Below are 12,331 nucleotides of genomic sequence, written 5' to 3'. Positions count from 1 at the left end.
ATTTGATGTGCATGTTTGCCAAATTATTATCATCATATTATACGTAAAGTACCTGTTTTTAAGTATTCATTTATCAAGTTGTGGTCAAAAATTAAAAATACATTACAATACAGTATATACACACATATAGACTGTTAGGGAATCGGCGGTTATTTTATAAGAATAGTATTTTTAATTTTTATTGTTTAAGACAATATCAGACTCCGGGAATAGTGCCGTAACTTACTATTCGTGATAAACTTTTTATCAAATTATTATAATTTTCAAAATAAATTTGTTTTTGTTTTTTTTATTAAAATCAACGTAATCTATAAAATAAATTGTTTCGTTTTGCAATAAAATTTTAAATTAAGTCATACAAACATCTGATTAGTGGTTGAAATGTTTTAATGCCATTACATCTATTGTATTTATATACTCATTATATTTTCTGAATTTTTTAATAACAACAAAATTGAAAATATATTAAATCTAGAAAATAATGTTTTCGAAAAATCACAAATCCATTAAAATTGTGTAAAAATTATTGTCAATAGATTTCTATTGGAAAGTACTGTACTTTTGTATACTAGTCTTATAATGTATTAAAAACTTTACTGGAATTATATGATAATAATATTTCTTGTTTTATTTGTTTAGTGAATACAAGTATGAAAAGGCAACAAAATATGTCAACTGTTATATAACTTTAGAGACGATATAAAATGATAGAGTATATGATATTTACAAATTAAAGGCATTTCAAGTTATTAATATATTATATAATATCAATTTTTTATAGGTTTAAGGTTTAGAAGTTAGAAAATTAGAGAAAAAAGGGTCAGTTATAAGTATGTTATTCTCTAATATAATATAATATATATATATATTATTAAATATATTGGAAATTTATTAAACATATTATATTACTTTTTATATTTAATTTTTGTTGATTTTATATGACATATTATTTTATATTGTCTATTTTTCATTTAGCATTTCTAGTGACAATTAAACGCTAATTTATTATTTTATCAAAATATGATTACTTGATTTCTAGGAAACATATAACAAGATTTGAGGGATAAATTGAAAATACATTACACGTTACATAATGCAGTAATAATAATAATATTAATAATAATGTAATTATATATGCAATCAATTCAATGAATAAGATTTTTTGTGTGTCAAGACTCAAGAGTGAGAAGGAATTGCATTGCATTACGTTTAGTCAGCAATCAGTGTCTCGTCATTTCAATTATATTTATATATTTTAATAATAATTTCTCTCTTAAAAACTTATGAAAACATTGCATACATACATASATACATACATACATACATACATACATACATACATACATACATACATACATACATACATACATACATACATACATACATACATACATACATACATACATACATACATACATACATACATACATACATACATACATACATACATACATACATACATACATACATACATACATACATACATACATACATACATACATACATACATACATACATACATACATACATACATACATACATACATACATACATACATACATACATACATACATACATACATACATACATACATACATACATACATACATACATACATACATACATACATACATACATACATACATACATACATACATACATACATACATACATACATACATACATACATACATACATACATACATACATACATACATACATACATACATACATACATACATACATACATACATACATACATACATACATACATACATACATACATACATACATACATACATACATACATACATACATACATACATACATACATACATACATACACATACATACATACATACATACATACATACATACATACATACATACATACATACATACATACATACATACATACATACATACATACATACATACATACATACATACATACATACATACATACATACATACATACATACATACATACATACATACATACATACATACATACATACATACATACATACATACATACATACATACATACATACATACATACATACATACATACATACATACATACATACATACATACACATACATACATACATACATACATACATACATACATACATACATACATACATACATACATACATACATACATACATACATACATACATACATACATACATACACACACACACACACACACACACACACACACATACACACATACATACATACATACATACAATACATACATACACACACACACACACACACACACACAAACTGTAAGTTGACTTCCGGACCAAATTAGGCTTCAAATGCGTGCGAATATAATAGCATTCATTGTAATCGACAAAATATAAATAATATGATTAAATTGAATAATCATATTTTAATTCATTGCCTTTCATTTAATAAAAACTTGACATTCATTATAAATTGCATTTACATTTAATTATATCTCTCTCAGTCACTCTCTCCCCTAAAAATGTTGGTTTTGTGTTTTCTGGCTTTATTTAAAATAATTTTAAATTATTTACACAAACACACAACTACTGCTAACTATATACTAATAAACTGAAAACTGCATTATATAATTGCCCCATCATTTAATATAATTAGAAGTATAATAAAAAATCATCTGTTTTTAGTAAAAAACATTATCAAATAGTTTAGAGAGCAAACAACTTTTTTTATAAATATATTTAAAACCGTAATTAAAGCACAACTATTATGAAAGCCTTGATAACAATTTTTCAGACTTTTTTATTTTATTTATTGGACTCATTCCCAATTTTGATCTCACAATTGACTCTCATTTGTATGAAAACAATTTTTTATCAAAATATGATATTAAGCGCTAACACATAGCTTAAGCTCTCATATTTATTACCCAATAAAATGAATGTTATTAACAAAAAAAATGATTATGTTATGTGCTTTTATTAACTCTCATAAGTTTAATACTGTATTAGTCGAGAATATTATATATTATTATTGGAAAACATTTCAATAATACGATATCATTTGCCTGTAATATCAGATATAATTAATTAAGTTATCATAAATATAGTGAAATAAAAGCTAAAACATATTATCAATTATTTTAAGTTTGAGTACATGAGATATGTTAATATAAATATAATTTAACAGATTTTGTAATTGTTATCATTCATACAAATAAAAGTAAAATTTTAGTTTTAACAAATATTTTGACACCATTAATACACTACTGTATTATAATACTTATAGTATATATATAATATGGTATGTATTTTAACTACACAATGTATAATATAAATTATAAATTGATTATGACATTTTAAAAACTAGTATTAATAAATTATAATATTTCAAGTGTCTTTTAGAAATAAAAAAATTTATGGCAATCATTATACTGAAAAAATTARATATAAATTAATTGACAGTAATATTAATAGAATCTTAAATATATTTTATAATTTATGTTTGTTATAAATGTTACCAAAAAGAAAGTTAACTATAATATAATAAATATATTTAATTGTAATTTGATTTTGCTGTTGTTGTTGTCATTGCATATTTGTATAATATGTTATTTATTATTATTATTAAATGATTGTGCAATCAATTTGTTTCTTAATATACCGTATGATAGAAAGTCAGTTAATTAATAAATAATTTGTTTTGAAAAAATAAAAAATTTTAATAATCAAAATATTTGTTGAAAATTATAGACAATTATAATTATAATAAATGAATAAATTATAAAAATGTGTTTTAAGAAAATAAAAAGAGTTTAAATGTAATACTTTGTCGATATTTCTGACTCCTGAAGAATGCAAAGATAAATCTGATTATATGTCTTACCATTAGTTTTTGAGTCACTTTATGCCTCGTTTTAATAGATTTTTTTCTGAAAAAGGAGAGGAATTCACTGATTATTTATTGTTTTTTGAGTAATGGTTATAAAATTTGAAGTATTTAACCACTGATACTACCTGTGCTAATACCTGTTCCTAAGCACTGACAGATAGTTAAGTCCAGATAGATCTAAGTTGAAGGACCAACAAATATGCGAACCCTTAGCCCTGGAGCTGTGTTTTCACTTCAAATCATATTACTTACAGTGAAAATATTGTCGAAGAAATGTTTATAAGGTATAAGTTATGATAGTTTTATGAATGTTTAAACACAAGTTGCGATGTTATGTTGTTTCAAATTTTACTTAAAAATTATTTTCAGTTGAAGTTTAGGATTATGATTGCATAGTTGGGGTCATCTCATTGAATGTATAAATACACACAAATTTCATTTGTATAGCCATTCCTCTCTCTCTCTCTCTCTCTCTCTCTCTCTCTCTCTCTCTCTCTCTTAATTTTACTCTATTCTACTTTAAAACATAACTTAATAATTATTTGTTTGTTTGTTTATCATTAATATTTATGTTTTTAGATGATATGATAGTTTTTTAGAAGTTTTGAAAATGATTTGCAAAAAAAATAACTCAATAAGCCAAAGAAAAATCTATGGGAAAAAATTAAAACAATAACTAATAGTTTTCAAATCATAGTTATAATACGGTAATAGAGTTATAAAAACAAACATTATTTTTTTAATAACTTTTATCGGATCTTAATTTCGTGAAATAATAAAAAATATATTTTTAAAAATAGACAAAAATTTCGTTGCCTTATTGTGTGCTATCATTTTGTATGAAAACCAGTTACTAATGATAAGTAATAAATATATGTATAAATTATTGTCATTGTTTACTCAATGCATATTTTGCTGGGAATTAGTCCCAAATTTTCAACACTTTTTAAAAAAACACTATTTATGGACTATTATTATATAAATATGTGTGTAATGAAAGCATATATCAAATCAAAATATGATGTAAAATAATATATAATAAACAATACTATTTATTTGCCGGTTATTTTTGCACAAAAAAAAACATATAACTGTCTAAACTTTATTTAATTAATTGTCTATATTTTATGTAATTTTAATAAATGTTAAATTTTTTAAAAATAATTCAAAAATTTTAGACATTAATTTTAGATTGTTAGACACATTTTTAATAAAGTATATAAATTATATATATATACTGCATATATTGCATATAATATATATGCATAGTGTTGGCAATTTTCTCAATTCATTTTTCGGTTGCAACAATTATTACAAAAAATTGCGTGAAATGTATAAATTAGGGATCGTACAAAAATTAACTTTGACAATGCTAAAATTTTCTTTCATTATAGATTATTCTTTCTTTACTAATATTTTAATATTTTTAAAGTGGTTTTTACATGGTAACGTTTATTAGTAAAATAATTTTAAAAATTTATAAATAATTTATATTTTTATACATATTGTAATGCCATTTAAATATAGTTATTATTTAAAAATTATAGATGGCGCTATATTACAATTTTTGCAATTTCAATTAATTGACAAGCAATAAAATTGCGCATTTTTCAATCGGAACATCACTATATATATAAACACAGTATATAACTAATTCACATATTAACATGAGTTATATCGTGTTGAAAATAATAAATGAGGGGTCATTTTTTCATATGAATTCATGTTTTATTTTAACATTTATAATAATAATAATAAAAATAACAATAATTATTATTATATAAATTCATTGAACAAGAAATAAAATAACTATTTATTTATATTCTCGCATAACTTAAACATATATAGAAATAACGCATTTCTATACTATTGTATAATACAATCATTGAATACAATTAAGGCTTTTTGTTTATTTAATTTTTTTTCTTAATCTTTCTCATACAGAGAAAAACATTATTATTCGCAAAATTATATACAATTTTAGCCATTTTTTCATATTTTTTATAGAAAAATGAATAATATGACCATTATTTTTATTTATTTTATTTTTGTTATTTTACTTGTGTCATGAAATTATGCCAACCCCTGGATATCTATGGGATGTCTGTGTAGTATAAATATAGTAAAAGTATGAAACATAATAATCAGCAAATATTTATCGAAAAAAGCACTTAAACATAAAACAAACTATAACTATATCTTAAAATTAATATACCATTATATAAAACACTGTATTGTCTCATTCATTCAATTTTATAACTATCCGACATATTATTAGAGCTGTGATAATCTCATAGTTTAATTGCTATATTTAAATTTAACACAAATATTCACATACACATACACATACACATACACATACACATACACATACACATACACATACACATACACATACACATACACATACACATACACATACACATACACATACACATACACATACACATACACATACACATACACATACACATACACATACACATACACATACACATACACATACACATACACATACACATACACATACACATACACATACACATACACATACACATACACATACACATACACATACACATACACATACACATACACATACACATACACATACACATACACATACACATACACATACACATACACATACACATACACATACACATACACATACACATACACATACACATACACATACACATACACATACACATACACATACACATACACATACACATACACATACACATACACATACACATACACATGATCCCTAAAATCATAACAAAATATAAAAACAAATTTTAATTCATTTTTTTCTTATATTTAATTTTAAAAATGTTTTATCAGATTCTTTATTTATTAATAATTTAAAAACAAATAAATTTATTTGAATCAAAAACTTATAATGTAATTAACAATCTAAGAGACGATTGCATAAAATTGAGATATGAATTGAATATAATTTAATGTGAATTGACATATGGATTGAATATGAAATTACTTACATTTTATTATTTATTTGTATTAAAATAATTAAATAATGTAATTAAATAATCATTTACAATAATACATTATGCAATGTATTAATATTATGCAATGATGTGTCGATCTAATTACAATATCGTATAGTACTGTATAGTAGAGTCAAAACTTTATATTTTTCAGACCCTGTCCTTAACTATAATTATCATCAAAAGGGATGCCCTGTCCTGTCTTAAGTAAAATCATTGTCTATAATAATAAGACAAATATTTCTTAAATTATACGTATAATAATCTATTTAATAAGTTATTGATTTATCATTGATTTCAATTAATTGTCTTTTGCTAACAGTTTTAATGTCATCATTATTTTTATTATCACRAATTAATATATCATTGATTGATTTTCTTCTGTTTTACAAATTATCTTTATTTTGGATATCATTTTAAGTCACTTTTGAATGTATAAACTGATATATTCTTAAAGTTATTTAATTATTTATTTTATATGAAATAAGATACGCATATCATATTGACTAACGTAGATCTATAACAGGGTTTACACAACATTGTGTGTATATGTGTCCTATATATGTGTCCTGTACTGTATCGGGAATTCCATGGAAATTACATGACATCCCATGGGATACAAGACAACAAATTTAAACTCTACTATACAGTACTTTATATTGCTTATAAATTATCATTTATATAAAATAAATATTATACATAACAAACAATATGTATATGACATATTAATAGATAAGTATAAACTAATTAATAAAAATGTTTAAATAGAAATAATAAATACTTAACAAACTAAATAACAAGTAACTGATTGCATAAATCACTAAAAATTTAAATAACTTTTTTGGTTGTTAACACAATGTCTAAACATGAATTAATTTTATTTATAATCACATTTTTTAACACATTCTACAATAACTTAATTTAATATAAATATAATAAATAGTAATAAAATAGATATAACAAAATTTATTGTTATATCTATTATTTGCTATAATTATAGTTAAAATATAGTTGTGTAAAAACAAATTTTATAATAAATTATTTATTATTATATCATAATATTTAAATGTTATTCATATATACGATATAAGAGTATAAAGTTATAATATTTTATTGACGTTGAGTCCAACAATTTCTGTGTTAGGTTTTCAATGATTATATTTTTTGTTATGAATTTGTTTGCCATTGAATTACATGACGTAATGGTAAGCAAAATGAGGAACTCATGTCATGAATACTATGAATAGGGAGTCAATGAATAGAGAATCAAATGAAATAATGTTTACTCATAAAGATTTTTATGTAGTTTTTTTAATCTTTATAATAAGTTATACCATTTTCATAATTATTACAATGTTAGCCATTCAAAGTCAATTACACTTAATATATAAAAAGTACAATAATATTGATTACTTCTATATTTTTTTGAAATGTGAATATAACTGTTGGGTTTATAAATATATAATAAACATAATAAACAGATAATCAAAGCCTACGCCTAAGCTAAGTACAGACACATGTAATGGTTTGCAATAATCCTGAGATTCACTTACTTTTTTTGGTACATAAACCAGAGCTGAACCATCAAATTGTATTCAATAAAAAGTATTTACTATTTATACTATATATATTGTACTGTATATACCAATATATTATAGAAATAAATCTCATTTTTCAATGTAAACTAATAATAGAAATATTTTAGTTTTTCACACGAATTCTGCTATTTTTATAACTAATTTTAAAGTAATTTATTATAATTATAGTGTTTTCCCAATTTAAGTGTAATTTCTAATTTTATTTTGCCTTTTTTCTTGTATTTAACTTATAAATAGATATAATAGTCTATCAAATTGCTATGATAAAATTTTTGAATAATTACAAAAATTTAGAAATTACAATAAATTTCAAAATATTTGTATCAAAATAATTGCAAAATTCAAGTTTTTGAATAAWATAACAGGAAATTTTTATAATTTTGAGAAAATATTTAAATAATTTACGCTAAATATATTGTCATCTTTTTCCTTAAACATTATATTGTATTCAAATGAATAAATAAGAAATTTAAGGAAATTGCAAATTAGTTTTTGTTGATATTTATTTAGTACATTTGGAAAATTAAAATTAAACAGCAATTTTCACGTCAATTTATTATATAAATTTATATATATATACAGGTATACGTATATATATATAATATATGTCAAATATAGTGATTTTACACAATTTATATGTCTATCAAAATAATTAATAGACTTAATAGCAAATATATATATAAATTTATAGAATCATTGTCGTTATGAATTTAAATTAGGAATTTTAATAGATAAAAATTATAATAATTATAATTATATAATATAATTCACTTTAGTTACATTATTTTTATATTTCAATATAATATTATAGAATAATTTAAAAAATACAAACATTATAATAGTCAATCTTAATCTATGATATTTGCTATAATATCATATAAAATAACATCAAAATAGTATTCAATAGATTTATTGGAGCACTGGTATAGCCATATGAGTAGTGTTTGAGTTAACTTCAAGTTTAAGGTTGTGCTGTATATACAACACATGATTTAGTGATCCATTTGAAGGCATGTCTGCAAACAAGTCTCGATCGACACTCCAATGCAGCGAAGCATCAAATAAATGCTTGTATTTTATATAACATATCTCATAGATAGACATATAGATAGATAGACTGTGAGAAATACTATAAGAGAGTTAACGAGAGAGTTGATGGGAGAGTGGGTGAGAGAGAGAGAGAGAGAGAGAGAGAGAGAGAGAGAGAGCAAGTATACAGACAGACGGAATTATCGAGTGGTGGGCACAATGACCTCCTTATCCATCCCTTTACTGCTATATTGGAAAAGTTGGTCCAAAAAAGATGCTCTAATAAAATAAAGTGAAGTCGAGACACATTCAAATCGATATAAATTCAAGGATTTTTGGGAACTTTGTCTCTGATCCCATTCCTCACCACTTTTTATGAGTTGCTCTTAACTATTAATGGCATAAATAGGAAAAATGAACCCTTTTTACAGATATTACTTTGTCTAATATTATAAACTATAAATATAATATATTTAATAACTGGAAATGATTTTATTACTTTATATACCGCACATTAAATGCCAAAAATACCATTAATATTGCTATTTTATTGATATACATAAATATAAATCATTGAATTGTGTTATCAAATTTAATGTAATATTCATCTTATTTTAATATCAATTAAATGACAATAAAAAATGCTTTCTCCAAATACATGATATTTGTGTTATGTTTTCTGAAAATGGTCTCAAAGGATGCAAAATGTTGTAAAATACAAAAATTTAAATTATAGACTGAAAAGTGGAAATGGATTTATCATTTCATGATTTATTTAGTCTGTAAAATATAAAATATATAGTATTACTAGTCTGAGTAAACCATATTTATGGCAACAATTGTGATATATTTTTGGCATTATATGTCACAATTGTTTTTCATAGTTTTTATTTATTTTTCAATTTAAACATTCATTACATCCATACATCACTTGAAATGAATTTAATTTTTACAACTCTTGTCTGTAGGAGTTGTTAAAAGCTATTGGCCGACAAACTKCACGGTAGACAACAATTGACTGTCTGTTTTTGGTACTTATACTTCACAAAGAAGTTCATACAATCATTTTTTACAATATATACCACCAACACATACACATACACATACACATACACATACACATACACATACACATACACATACACATACACATACACATACACATACACATACACATACACATACACATACACATACACATACACATACACATACACATACACATACACATACACATACACATACACATACACATACACATACACATACACATACACATACACATACACATACACATACACATACACATACACATACACATACACATACACATACACATACACATACACATACACATACACATACACATACACATACACATACACATACACATACACATACACATACACATACACATACACATACACATACACATACACATACACATACACATACACATACACATACACATACACATACACATACACATACACATACACATACACATACACATTATAATAATTATTGTCGACAATAAATTAAATGGTAAAAATAGTAACACTAAAAAATTTAATTATCACAAACAKCTGAATAAAATAAATAAATAACAAATAATTTTAATAACAAATACATTTAATAAACTGTCTATTAAATATCTTATCTGTTATTTTGAATGTTAAAATTATTGTTATTTTATATTTTGAAATACAAAACTATGTGTTTCTAATGTAAAAGACAATCAACTTATATATACTATATATATATATACAGTATATCTGCGACCAACCATAAGTTGCAGGTCTATCGCATCTAAAGAAACCACAAATAAATGCAATGCTTTTTTGATAAGACTGTGATAAGACATTTGAATTAATAACAATTCATTGTTTAGTGCTATTTATGTTGTGATTATAACACTCTTTATAATCATAATCACAATTATAATCATTTAATGGTATACATCATCGCTCTCTACACTCGCCTAATCTTTAATATAATATAAAACTAGATTTGTATGTAAAAACTATAGTTTATTTTTATTCATAAAATCATATTTTTATTTTATTTTATTCATTTTGTATATACATTCATTCATTCATTCATTATTTCATTTATTCATTCATTCAAATGAATTCAAACGAATACGGCTAACAATTGTTATAAATAATAATACTGTGTAATGAAAATAAAATAATATAAAAATAATAACAACAAAAAAACTAAAATCAAGTAAAAGAGATGATAGATTTACAGTATTGTGGTCTCAGGGAATGTTAATGTAATATAATCTTTCAATTGTTAATAAAATCCATACTAATATATGATTTTGCAATCAAAATTTAAAACATTATTTTTTTCAACAAAAATTAGCATCAAATTTGCTATATTATTGTTTTTATGTCATATATATATAAAATGTCAGTCAGTCATTAAGATTATCGTAAACTTTATGTACGATAATAACTAAACACTGATCTAATAGAGTTTAGATTGTGATACATAGTATAAACATTAGATAATTATAAATAAATGTTTAGTACATATGGGTGTGCAATACATTGAATATACTGTGTATTGAATATACAGGTATATAATTGGGTGTAATGTTAGAGCACTTAATATATAACATATGATAAGTTAATATTTAATGCTAAAACAAGCAAACACTGTATGCATGTAATAAGGCTATGCTTTAATAATTATAGTGTTTTTCACTGACTTAACACAATCGTCTATGAATACATTGAATACATTGAATACATTGAATACTTGTTATGTTTATGTATAGTATGTATGAAAAAAATAAAAAAGCATTGACTG

This window comes from Oppia nitens, unplaced genomic scaffold (genome assembly GCF_028296485.1).
Source record: "Oppia nitens isolate AA-2021 unplaced genomic scaffold, nextdenovo-longstitch-racon4-pilon3 scaffold5_pilon_pilon_pilon, whole genome shotgun sequence".
Taxonomy (NCBI): Eukaryota; Metazoa; Arthropoda; class Arachnida; order Sarcoptiformes; family Oppiidae; genus Oppia; species Oppia nitens.
This window is presented reverse-complemented; position numbering follows the sequence as displayed.